This window comes from Amblyomma maculatum, chromosome 10 (assembly GCF_055883805.1).
Source record: "Amblyomma maculatum isolate TAMU_Amacu chromosome 10, ASM5588380v1, whole genome shotgun sequence".
Lineage (NCBI taxonomy): Eukaryota > Metazoa > Arthropoda > Arachnida > Ixodida > Ixodidae > Amblyomma > Amblyomma maculatum.
Genome location: NC_139353.1, coordinates 111,460,564 through 111,472,900, shown reverse-complemented (window position 1 = coordinate 111,472,900; position 12,337 = coordinate 111,460,564). Strand labels below are relative to the sequence as shown.

At 42.3% G+C, this 12,337-nt stretch overlaps 1 long non-coding RNA gene across 1 annotated transcript; it reads right to left on the bottom strand.

Moving 5' to 3' along the window:
- Nucleotides 1–1,906: 1,906 nt before the first annotated feature.
- LOC146177244 (uncharacterized) lies at nucleotides 1,907–6,854 on the bottom strand. Its single transcript, XR_014701284.1, has 3 exons — nucleotides 6,611–6,854; nucleotides 5,078–5,236; nucleotides 1,907–2,029 (listed from the first exon to the last, which is right to left on the bottom strand). It is a non-coding gene; the product is annotated as an uncharacterized LOC146177244 (long non-coding RNA).
- Nucleotides 6,855–12,337: the final 5,483 nt, after the last annotated feature.

The window sequence follows — 12,337 nt, the reverse complement described above, 5'->3', positions numbered from 1 at the left end:
AGCTAAACCGCTTTAGGTCCCACATAGGCTGTAATGGGGCTGGAAGGCGGGTGTGCCCGGATGCTACCAAAATCGGTCCTTTGTGGGGACTTTGATGGCCCGTGCAACAGCAGGTGGGCTCTAGGTTCAAAAACAACGTCCAGCCCATTTGATGCTGTCCACATAAAACTGCTTTATATCCTACATGGGCCGTAATGGGGCTGGAATGCGGGAGGGCCCATATGATACTAAAATTGGTCCCTTGTGGAGAATTTGAATTGGCATGTGCAACAGCAAGTGGGCTTTAGGTTCAAAACCAACACCTAGCCCAATTGGGGCTGCCCACTCAAAACCGCTGTAGGTCCCACATTGGCTGTAATGGGGCTAGAATGCGTGCGTGTCATTGCGTAATCATTGTTTCCAACCTTTATTTGCATTAGGTGTTGCCCTAAATTACTATTATAGATGATTTGTATAACAGTTGTTGCCATGTTTAGTCGATTATAAATTTACATGGCTTTAGTTCTCGCGCTCATGCAAATTGCGCTACAAATACTAAAACAAACTGATTGCTAACTGTTGCCTCTTATGTGGTTGCTTTGGACAGCCTGCAACTCCCAGCACAATATTGCTGTTCAGAACACACATCTCCGTAGCCTGAACAAGATATACATGAAGTCATTTCGGCTAGATGAATGTTCTGAATTACTGTAAAATTTAATATTTCAACTGTTTAGAAAGTGCAGACATGTATACATAATTACTTAATTGTGTGCATAAATATTGATTGGGAAAACTTGGACTAGGGCTTTCCATCAATTTCCTGCGTCGGACCCCTATGAGAATAATGTGGGCATTGGTCCTATGTCATTTTCTGAGGGGCTAACTGAAATAAAAAAAAATGTTCCTCCAAAGCGGCTGCCCGAATCGGTCCAAAGTAGGACCATCGCAGGGCGTTGGCGGGATGTGCCCTTTTAACAATGCCGGAAAAATGTGGGCAGCCCACAAGGGCTGCCTGCATCGGCCCTTGTGGGGCCCATTGGGGCTTTGTCGACAGCCCGCTTCGGGCCTACGTCGGCCCCTCTTACAGCACCCATATTCAGCCTACCAGGGCTGTCCTGCATTACCTACATCGGGCCCACCGGGGCCCACCCTTCATAGCCCACTTTGTGCTACCTGGGGCAGTTTCACCACAAACTACTGAGCGGTTAGGCCGAAGAGATACAAGACGCCCCGGTAAACACGTATTAGCATTAGCCTGCTGTATCTGCCCCTTGCAAGGTTTCACATGACGTGCAGTGATGAGGAGGCACCGAAGAAACAAAGAAAACAACTTTATTTCGAGAGAAGGCCTACAGCATTTCTCTAGATAAGTCCTAGAGCATATTCCATTACGTCCTGAGGGTAAACAATTGACGCTATTAAAAAAAAAACTCTCCGCAGCGAAGCATTGTGCTTTCTTAGTCGCTCAGCAGTATAAATTATCGCTAAGAAAACAGTATTATATCGCGCACATAATAATATTAAGCGCAATTACACTGTTGTCTTGTAAACTGTGGACCGATGCGGAACAGCGAGTCTGTGAAAAGAGAGATGTGACATGGTCACTTGTGAAGTCGGCTTACTTTAATTACTTCCATTTACTTCCAGCTTGACCTCAAGAAGCTGAACAACTCTGATCGGCATAATTATTCGCTATCTAGCTTTACACACCATCAGTCATAAGGTGGCGCTCTGAAGCTATGCTTGAAGCTGTGTCTCTGTGTGAAGAGCCCTGAGTCCGTTTCTCCTCATCCTGGAGGAGCCTCTGAACGTACGCTGCGCGAAATAGTCATCGTGATTACAACAGTTCACTTATTTTTTTTGTGTAATAATATAAGTAAAACAAAGTTTTAACTTACAAAAAGTATGCTCCATTTTCACTGAAGCGGCACTGAAATGTCCTTTTCTTGATTTTGCCATTTTCACTTTCCAGCCATCCTCTCCTTTCTTTTTCTGTGCCTGGAGCTTAGAAGAATTTTCATTGAAGTGAATAACAGCCAGATGTGACCTGAAAAGGAAGTAAATATGAATGAATTTCTCACACTTTGGAAAAAAATGTGTTTCTTGTTGCCTACTAGCAAAATTATGCCATGTAGAGGCTACTATAAGAAACCATTATGCATTATATTCACATCACTGCAGCAGAGATTGCTTTTGTTTTAGCTTCTATATCCAGCGCCTTTATATCAAATTAGGAATGCGATGCAATGATCTTCAAGCAGCAAAATGAATGTATCACCCGTGTTCTCCCTGCTGTTGTATTTTAGCGATCATCATTAGTCCAAGTGATCAAGTGAGCCTTGAGCATTCTTTCAGTTTCAATAGATTAGCTTCGGGACATTCGAGATGGTTCTAGAGGGGTCGGAAACTTGCGCCGATAACTTCCAGTTCTTTAAAAACTACCTTTGTCTTGGGACTGCACTAAGATGAGGAGCACAAAAGAGAAACAAGTGTTTTTCCAGCCAGCCCGCCATGCTTGCCCTCAGCTTTGTGTCATCGCAGTGTCTCAGCTCATGTCATTTCTGTCTGTATGTATTCCTGGTGCACTGTTCTTTATCTCATCCCATCTGCCTATTCTAATATAACAGCAATGACTTTCAATTAGGACCATTGGTGGCCTGTGCAGTACGTCTATAGCCGCCTGTCTCACTTTTTCCATGGAAGGGGATTACAGAATGGCTAGTGCTACCATTCTACCAAATATATTTTTACCGTATTGTATGAAGCATCCTTGAATGTCAGAAGTGTGCACTGCAGTCTCCTCCAAATGTATGATAACTACCTTTGACATGGAAGTGTTTCAAGTTTCGAAAAGACAGACACAAGATAAGTTCAGCTAATTTTACAGCAGTGTATTTACTATCAGGATGGAAGGAATGTGGCAGCTGGCTCATAAGGTGCATTGAGTGCCTACTTTATGCAGAAGTTGGGATTGAGTTACATGGTGGGCACTTTTTTTTGGCAGATGTCAGGGTCGACTCCTGTGAATCGCAATTGTAGGGTCTCATTTTACCTGGCCTGATGACATGAGAGCTCTAGATCAAGCACTGCACTAAGGAGACTGAAGTCAAGCCCACCTTCCATAAAAGAACTCGCCAAATGCGTCCAGTAACATAGCAGCTTCCCCCTTCTCACATTAAAAAAAACCTTTGAAGTCTTTTTCTCTAAACCTCCCCCCAGGACCATGAGAAAGACTGTTTTGAGGTGCTTGAAATTGGTCACAAAGCAATTTTTCCGCCCTCTAGGGCTATTCCATAGCATGAACTAAAATCGATCTGCTAAGTTGCAAGTTCCAATGGGCTGCTTAGCAAGTTGAAGAATCAAAAGAAGCAAAAGGAAATGGAGCAAATGACATAAACTTCTGTTTTTCTTTTTCGCACTGTGTTCTATTTCATATGGTCTCTGTTCCTTTTATAATGAGAATATTATGTACATACACTAAAAGCTTCATGCAAGGACTTATTGTTTGCACATGCCATGCAGAAAAGTTGGACTGCATAGTCACACTGGAGTGAAAAATAATGTCTTAGTCTTCTCTTTCATTCAACAAACGTTACTTGCATACCACCATGCGAGTATGCAATTGATTTGGGAGCAAACTTGATGACAAAGTTGTGAAAAGATTCAAGGGAAGATGTTTGGGTTTGGGAGACAGTTGTCGAGTGTCAATCAAAAACCAGGAGTTCTTCAGAATGGAATTAAGCTTCTTGAAAGCACATAAATCTGTTAAAAATATATACATAAAATATATATATAAATATTTGGCTGATGAGTTGCAGTATTGGTGTGTGTCCTAGTCAATCGTAGATGCTGAATCTGCTTACAGCTGGTGCATTGCAGCTGAAAACTGTTTTACCATCGTATTCCTAAAAAGACCCCAGGTCTTGTACTACTATATTACGGTGAAAAGAAATCTAAGAGATGTCGTCGAGCAAACATGTTACACTTTGTCTTCTTTAAAATTGTCAGTACAGGACAGTGTGGAAAATCCCATTGTATTTGTGTTTCATACTGGCATGTATAACCAAGCTGCCTCAGTATTAAAATATTTTGCAGTCTCAGCACTCACATTTACAATATTTTTTTTCTTCACTTCATTAGGGGTTTCTTTCTCGGCTATGTCATATGTGAACTTGCTGTTATGTGCGGATGTGCACAAAGCTTTTCCCTGAAGTTCTATTTGCATTACCTATCTCTTAAATTTATCAGTGGTTGACAAATGCCACAAGTGTGAGCCGTGCACCTTCCAAACAACATCAAAGTGAAAACTTTACAAAAACAACCTATACAAAACAGATTACCTCTGCTCATCCATTGCCTGTTTGCAAGCAGCTAATGCAGGCATTTGCTGTATGGTCTATCATGGTCATCACGCTTATCGCATATGTGGTACAACACGCTGCATCACATGCTGATGATCAGGTCACCATTACCCTGGCCCAGGGCAGCAACATAGACTTGTGATTGTCTGGATCCATGGTTCTATTGCTTCACAGCCTTTTGACCTGCTCACAGCTTCCAACTTCTTAAATGCAGTATAGAATAATGTTATTGCCATGTATTCGCCCTAATTATTAAAGCAAGCAACTGCATGCATCTTTAGTTATGCGCCAAGCATCAAAGTAGTGCTGTATGGGCGATTTGCTGCTCTTGCAATATGTCCAGATAGCTGGGTGGCGGTCTGTAGATGGATGAAATTAAAAACTCATTACATAATAATATATGTCAGCAAATGTACCTCTTCCCAATGGTTTGCAACGATAAAACAATTTGTAATTCAATTGTTTGTATTATATAATGATTAATTTGATTCTTTGTATGTATAGACATGCAAGCAGCACTTGCCAAGGGCACTCTTGGTGAGGCTGAAAATAATTTCTCCTAATAATATGCAGAAATTGTCGCCTTTTGTTAAAGACTGCACTGAGACTCGTTAAGTTGAGGCCAGGCCCCATGCTAGCACTATTGGGCACTGCAGCTGACTTCACACAGTTAATATGAATTACAGCTTGCCAATTTTCATATCACAGCATTGCCTTACCTCTCTTATTCTTACCTGTTCCCGTAGTAGAATATGGTCAGTCTGAATGATAACAACTTTGTACGTGCAGTACTTGGCGCTGTAGCCCGGGGAGTCGCAACGCCCATCTCCTACGGGGTTCACTTCCATTCCATCCAGCTGACTGATGATCTGCACCCGCTGTTCCTGGAAAAGCTGGGACAAAAATAAATGTGCATTTGTGAGCCACTTGAAACATTGTGCCGAACTGTGTCACTCGATCGTTGCACTACTGCATGCGCGCGGTGTTTTTTCCTTTTTATTACGCAAGCTTGCCATAAAGCATATTATAAGAAATCGTGCAAATTATTTTCCGTTAGGAACCGGAGAAGGCTCCTGCTCTTATTGCTGTCGACGAGCCATTTGGAGACGTCCTCTTCCCTTGTTGCGGTTTATCTCCCCCCCCCCTTTCCGCGGGAAAAATCTAGTTGTGTATAACTCCTGTCTATGCTCCTGTCAAAACCAACTCTTACACTTCCGATCGGCAGCTGATCGCTTAGGAATAAAAAGGCACAACTTTGAGCGACTAAGTCAGTTCACGCGATAACTAACGTTTCATTCGCGACCCCCCCCCCCTTCCTGCTGAAGGGTAAAGCCTCTTGGCACGTTTTTTTTTTCTGTTTCCATCTCTTCATTTCCGACTTTCTTCTTTTTCTTCTTATCAACGCCCATCTCGGTTTTCACGTGTTTCTATTTCCTGGCCGCCTCGGTTGGTGACCTTGGACGCCGCTCCATCCGCGCGACATTTCAGGGTGCGCTCTGTACAAACAGCTTAAAAAAAAAGAAAAAAAAGGCTACAGGGCGGGAGTCATGCTGCGATAATAATTGGGCACCGAACAGTGTTTGTTTACTTCCTGTCGGCGCGCGCGTTCGCCGTTGCAGTCAGCTGACGCCAAACCGCGGCTGACAAACTACACCACAGCGCACAACTACGAAGTCCCCTTCTCCTCATCCCCTTCCTTTTTTTTTTCTTTACAATTGATCGTTATCTTCCACGAAGGTGCATCATATAGTCAAAAGCAAGAGGAGCCTAAACACGGAGGTTTCAAGGTATGGGCAAGGTGCACGAGAGAGTTTCCCTCCGCAACGCCCGGAAGACCGCTCTCTGCGATCTCGATTGTGAATTTCTAGTCTTTCGCTAACATCTCATGCCCTTGCTGCGGTACGGATATTATGAACCCCGAGCTCGAAAAGCGACTTCGGCGAATGAGTACCGAGATGGGACTCGACCTCCACAAGTACACGTCGTTGAAGAATCCGCTGCTGAACCCCGACGATGATAGTATACGGCTTATATGGGTGCATTGGTGCGTGGGGTCGACTAGCATAACATTAAAAAATAATAAAATCCCATCGTAATCTCGCCACTGGTTAATTTTGAGCAGTGTAGTTCACAGTGATCATGACAAATCTTGCTATATGCATGCCACAGCGCCGAGCAAGATCGCCTGAGTTAAAAAAAAATCCACTCTGTACTGTGATAACGCGTCTAAAGCTAATATTATCACAATCTTGCCATTTTACACTTACCGACAGGGTTGGAAGAAACAGCGTTGGTATCGCTCCTTCACGCAGACTCAGTTTTGTTGGGATCCCCAAATCGCGAACCACATATCCGGGTAAAGCAAACGTAGATAAACGCTGTCTTCACCGATGCTGGCTATCCGATGATCTGTAGCCACTGTTTCCGGAGGTTGGCGTTTTGAAGCACTTGATGCAGAATGTTTTTCCTGCCGTCACTAGCAATACCTTCGCAGCCAGGGACTGCACACTGTAACAGCGTCCCGCTCATGTCCCGTCAACAACAATTCAGCGCTTCGGTAACTGCCTTCGCGAACTCAAGAGAGTGACCAGTCTAGCCCAGAACTGTTCTGCACCCGTCGCGCACACGACGTATCACAAAATCAAAGGTGAGGTCAACGCCAGGGATGTATAGCGTGGCAACAAAACTTGCGAGTTGGGCCGAAGGACGATGACGATGAAGCAGGCGACAAGAGGCCCCCGGCGGCGCGTCGGCAAGCAAGCACGACAAAACGGAAGTTGGGGCGTGCGACGCTAAGCAAAAAAAGTAAAAGCGCAGATGCGTCAGTTGTGACGTGTCAGTGGGCGAGGCCTTGGAGGAGGGCCAGACTTTGAGCGCGCTAAAAAGTTGAAAAGAGGAGGGAAGCCACAAAGGCGCAGATATTCAAAATTTGATTGCAAATAACTCTGCTTCCAAATGCCGAATTTAAAAAATTTTTGCGGGAAGGTTATCTTACATCGACATTCTTTTACATACTAGACATAGGGAAACTGTATCGCTAAGGCTGTTTCGGGCCCCTTTAATGAGTTTGGCGACTTGCCAGTCTTTAATACGGCACAATAACAGCCTTTTTTCCTGGCTTCTGGAATTTTACCTGATCATCGTCATCATCACCAGCCTTACTATACCCACTGTAGGGCGAAGGCCTCTCATATTTCTCCACTTAACCCGGTTGTGTGCTAGCTGCATCCACTTGACCCCTGCGAATTTCTTAACCTTCTTAACCTTTTACCTGATATCTATATTTAATAATGAGTTTCAATGGTGCTTTCACAGAACATTCAGACAAATGTGCCAAAATTGTGTACTGGATGTCATGAGGCAGGTATGCGGTGCGTTTCACGGTTAAAAGTACTCTGTTTGTTTGCTTCAAGCTTAATCGAACAATTAAAATGTTCTTTGGCACTACCAGCTGTCGGTAGGCTGGGTTTTTAGTTGTTCTTTTGTACTTTAAAAAGGTATGTGTACAAAACTTGTACGTATATGTACGTAACTTGAAACTTGAGTGAAATGTTCACCTAATTGTTCTCCATATTCGTTGGGCAACACTGTTTCCTCCGGCACGTGAAAGAGAATCTAACGCATTTCTTCAGTCAAGTTTGGATTTTTCATTATCCCCACTCATCATGCAACCCACGCGACGCACTGCCACATGCTCCAGCATACTCGATCTAATACTTATTAATATTCCTGACATTTGCACCAACATCAGCTATCTTGATGGATTCTCCGATCCTAACGTCATTATTGGAAACATTGTTTTTTCAGAGAGAGGTACAAAGGTGACTAATAAGAAAATTAAATTCTATATCAAAACTGACTTTGACGGAAACAGTACTAAACTATAACTTTGCTGACGTGTTTCTCACTAGCTTCTCGTCCCGTATAGTTGAGCAAAACTGGACTGCGTTCAAAAGTGTGCTCTCCGCCCTTGTTGATAAGTATATACCTACCGTAATAATTAGAAGTAGCAGTTCTGCACGATGGTTTAACAATCAACTTTTCGCTTAAACAACAAAAAAGCAATTATACAGGCAAGCCGTCCAGAGGAATCACACATCATAGTGGCCTAAATGCAAGCAGTGCGATAAAGAATACCAGGCAAAACTTAAATCGTCTCGTCGAACCATTTTAACCATGACCTACATCAGTGCCGACTAACAACCCTCGAAAATTTTGTCAAGTAATAAACCCCAACAGTAATCCTAAAGTTGCGCTTAAAGACCACACAAGAGACACTGTTTCCAATTCAGAGTGCGCACAGATACTAACAAAATCTTGTTCGTCTGTATTCACCAGCGAGGACGTCTCTTCATGCCCAAACATAGGTAGGCTTTCAGAAATGATTATGCAACAGATCACATCAGCAAGCCCGGTATAATGTTACTACTTAAAAATCCCAAAATGTCTGCATCTGACGACGTTGGCTTCAACAACAAGTTATAATAAAGTACATCAGAAAGCATTGCTGGAATCTTACGCGCACTTTTTTCATAGCCATTGTCATCCGGTCGGATTTCTAATAATTGGCGCACAGCCAAGGTTAACAATTTTTAAACCTGACGATCACACATCTCCTCTGAACTATCGACCCATTTAATTAACTAGTACCGTCTGCAAACTACTGGAGCACATCATACAATCGCAATTCATATTATACCTGGAAGAACCTAATATAATCCTGAAATGCAAGCGCGTCTTTCTGAAGGGATATCTTGCGATGGGCAGTTAACAGGATTGACTAATGACTTGCTATCTGTATTGAAGTCGGCAACCAGGTGAATTCCATATTCCTGGATTTTTCTAAAGCTTTTTATCGCGTTCCTCACCTCAGGCTACTAGCGAAACTACATCTTATTTTATGTAAAAGAATTGTTTGTCCTTTCGAACCCAATTCACAACTATAAAGCACTGTAATTACTCTTTTATTTTAGTAACGCCCGAAGTCCCACAAATATGTGTGCTTGGTACATTGCTTTTTATAGTATATATCAATGATTTGCCTAACTGCATCTCATCCCAAGTCGGGCAGTTTGCCGATTACTGTGTTATTTACTGTAAAATTACTACTGAAGCTGACCAACAGGTGTTGCAATCATACCTAAACGCGATTATTATGTGGTGTTTTGACTGGCAAATGACCCTAAAATATACCAAAACTAACTACTTGTAATTTATGCATTCTTCTTGCCGCATTTCAACCTCAAATCTTTATTGATAACAATATTGTGTGATAACAATACCTCATACAAATACCTAGGAGTAAATGTTCAAGCTGATCTAACATAGCATCATCACATCAACATTACCCTTACAACTGCTAATTGCTCACTCGGAATCATGAAACACAGGCTAAGGTAAGCACTCTCACTCTTAAATAAAGCTCGCGTACACCACACTAATCAGACCTAAAGTTGAATATGCATGTGCAATCCGAGACTCGAGCAAGGATTACATCATACATAACATAGAATCCCTGCAAAGCCGTGCCATTCGCTTCATTTTTATACCAGTACACCAGTGTTGCATCTTTAAAAATCGTACCGAGTTAGATCCACTATCACTACGACGAAAACACACTCGCGTAACTCTGTTTCACAAGCTCTATCACAACGGCGTTTTGCATGACGACTTCTTTCATCCACCTTGCCTCATGTTTCCTCGCCGTGATCATCCCTACAAAGTCTATCGCACCTAGAGCCATAAGTGACTGGAATAAACTACCCTCAGATATTGCTACCATGATTATCCTAGACAAATTTCACAAAATGCTGAATACTCACATGAGAATGTGACGTCCCTGTACACCACTGTATTTTATAAGACTTAATAGACATTTTTAGGGGCTGCACAGCAACCATAGCTCTTCACAAACAAAGTAACAAAATTCCTATAAAGAAAGTGTTCGACAAGGAGACACAATCTCCCCGGAACTATTCACAGCATGCTTAGAAGAATTATACAGACTTGGAATCAGAGCATTAGGGACAAGGATAGATAGAGAATTCCTCAGTAATCTGCAATTTGCTGAAGACATTGCCTTAAGTAACTCAGAGGATGAACAGCAAAGAATTATTGATGACCTAGACAGGAAAAGTAGAAAGAATGGCTTGAAAATTAAAATACAGAAGACTAAAGTGATGTTCAACAGCTTAGGGAAGCAACAGCAGTTTACGTTAGGTAGCGAAGCATTAGAATTGGTAGGGGAATATGTCTACTTAGGACAAGTAGTAACCGCAGATCAAGACCAGGAAAAGGAAATAACAAGGAGAATAAGATTGAAATGGAGCGCTTTGGCAAGCACTCGCCGATTATGACTAACAGCTTACCTGTATCGCTCAAGAGGAAAGTTTACAAGTTGCATCTTATGGTTCTTACATAAATGGGGCAGAAACGAGGAGATTAATAAAGATGGTTCTACTTTAGTTGAGGACTACGCAGAGAGCTATGGAAAAAATGGTAGGGGTATCATTAAAACATAGGAAACATGCAGAGTGGGTCAGATAAATCGCTCAAATCAGTTACATTATAGTGGAAATCAAGAAGAAGAAATGGGCATGGGCTAGACATGCTGCGCGAAGGAAGGATAAGCGATGGTCGCTTAGGGTAACAAACTGTATTCCGAGGGAAGGAAAGCGTAGCAGGGGCCGGCAGAAAGTTAGGTGGGCTGATGAGGTTAAAAAGTCCTCAGGGGTCAAGTGGATGCAGCTAGTACAGAACCTGTTTAATTGAAGGAATATGGGAGACACCTTCGCCCTCCAGTGGGTATAGTCAAGATAATAAGGATGATGATGATCATTTTGTGTTCCCTCAAATACCACTACCTTCAATGTTTTTGTATTCCTAATCTCAGTTGTTTGAATTTTTATGCTTTTCTATTTGCTGTCTAGCGTTGTTGTTCCTTTTCTTCTGTTTTGTTCTTACAGACCTGAAAAATGGTGTTTGTATTTCTGTTATTTTCTTCCGTGCACCTGTGATTTTGAACCAAGTATCATTACAGTGCTTCGTTGTCCCCCCCTATGTAATACCCTCCTAGGAGGGCCTTCAGGGTGTTTGATTAAATAAATATGTCCGATTCTTCCCCTATACTCGGTTGGTACCAGGTGCTGTCAACACGGAATTGCGAAGTTGGAGTACTTTTCGGCCAGTTTATGAACCTTCACCCACATGTTTTGGGCGTGTTTGAGCTGTTTATTTAGGGTGCATAATTTCGCCTTGTTGTTTTTCGATAGTGTGGCGAGTGCATCGTGTCTTACTTGTAGCCATTTTGAACTTTTAATGTTTTCATGAGTTAAGTGTGTACGGAATACTACTCATTCTTTATATTATTTCATTTTATTTGTTTGCTCTGTTGCGTGCATCAGATATTGTTATTTCTGCACCACTCCTGAGTACTGACGATTAGATGAATTTGCTTCGGCAGTAATTCAAGCAATAAGCTTTCCGTTAAGGTTATCCACGCTGATGTCATGTAAAAAGGTTTTACTATGTTGGATTTAGAGCGGAATTGTGGCTGGTTATACACATAAATTTTCCACCGCCGTGGTTATGATAGGGCGACGGATGAGGAGGACTTTAGATTATGACAGGGGTAGGCAGTTCATTTTAAAAAATGATGGGACACAGTAGTGCCACGTTAAGCGCTTGACGCGATAGGGTTAAACATAAACACGGATGTTTTTTCACTTTTTCAGTGCTTAAGTTTTGACATATTTTATCTTATGTCAACGCTAAGCTCGGAAATCGGTGGTTGAAACCTGATGCGTGTCAGTATACGTTCAGCTGAACGTGGTGTTCGCGTTCGAATAAACGACATAGCGTTTAATACACATGGACGATGATTTTTGCCGTATAAAGTTTATTTTAATTTTTTTATTCTTTTTATATATACCAATACATAGCATCAGCAAACATTGGATATCCATTCTTAGCATTTGTACAGCTATGCACCCTTC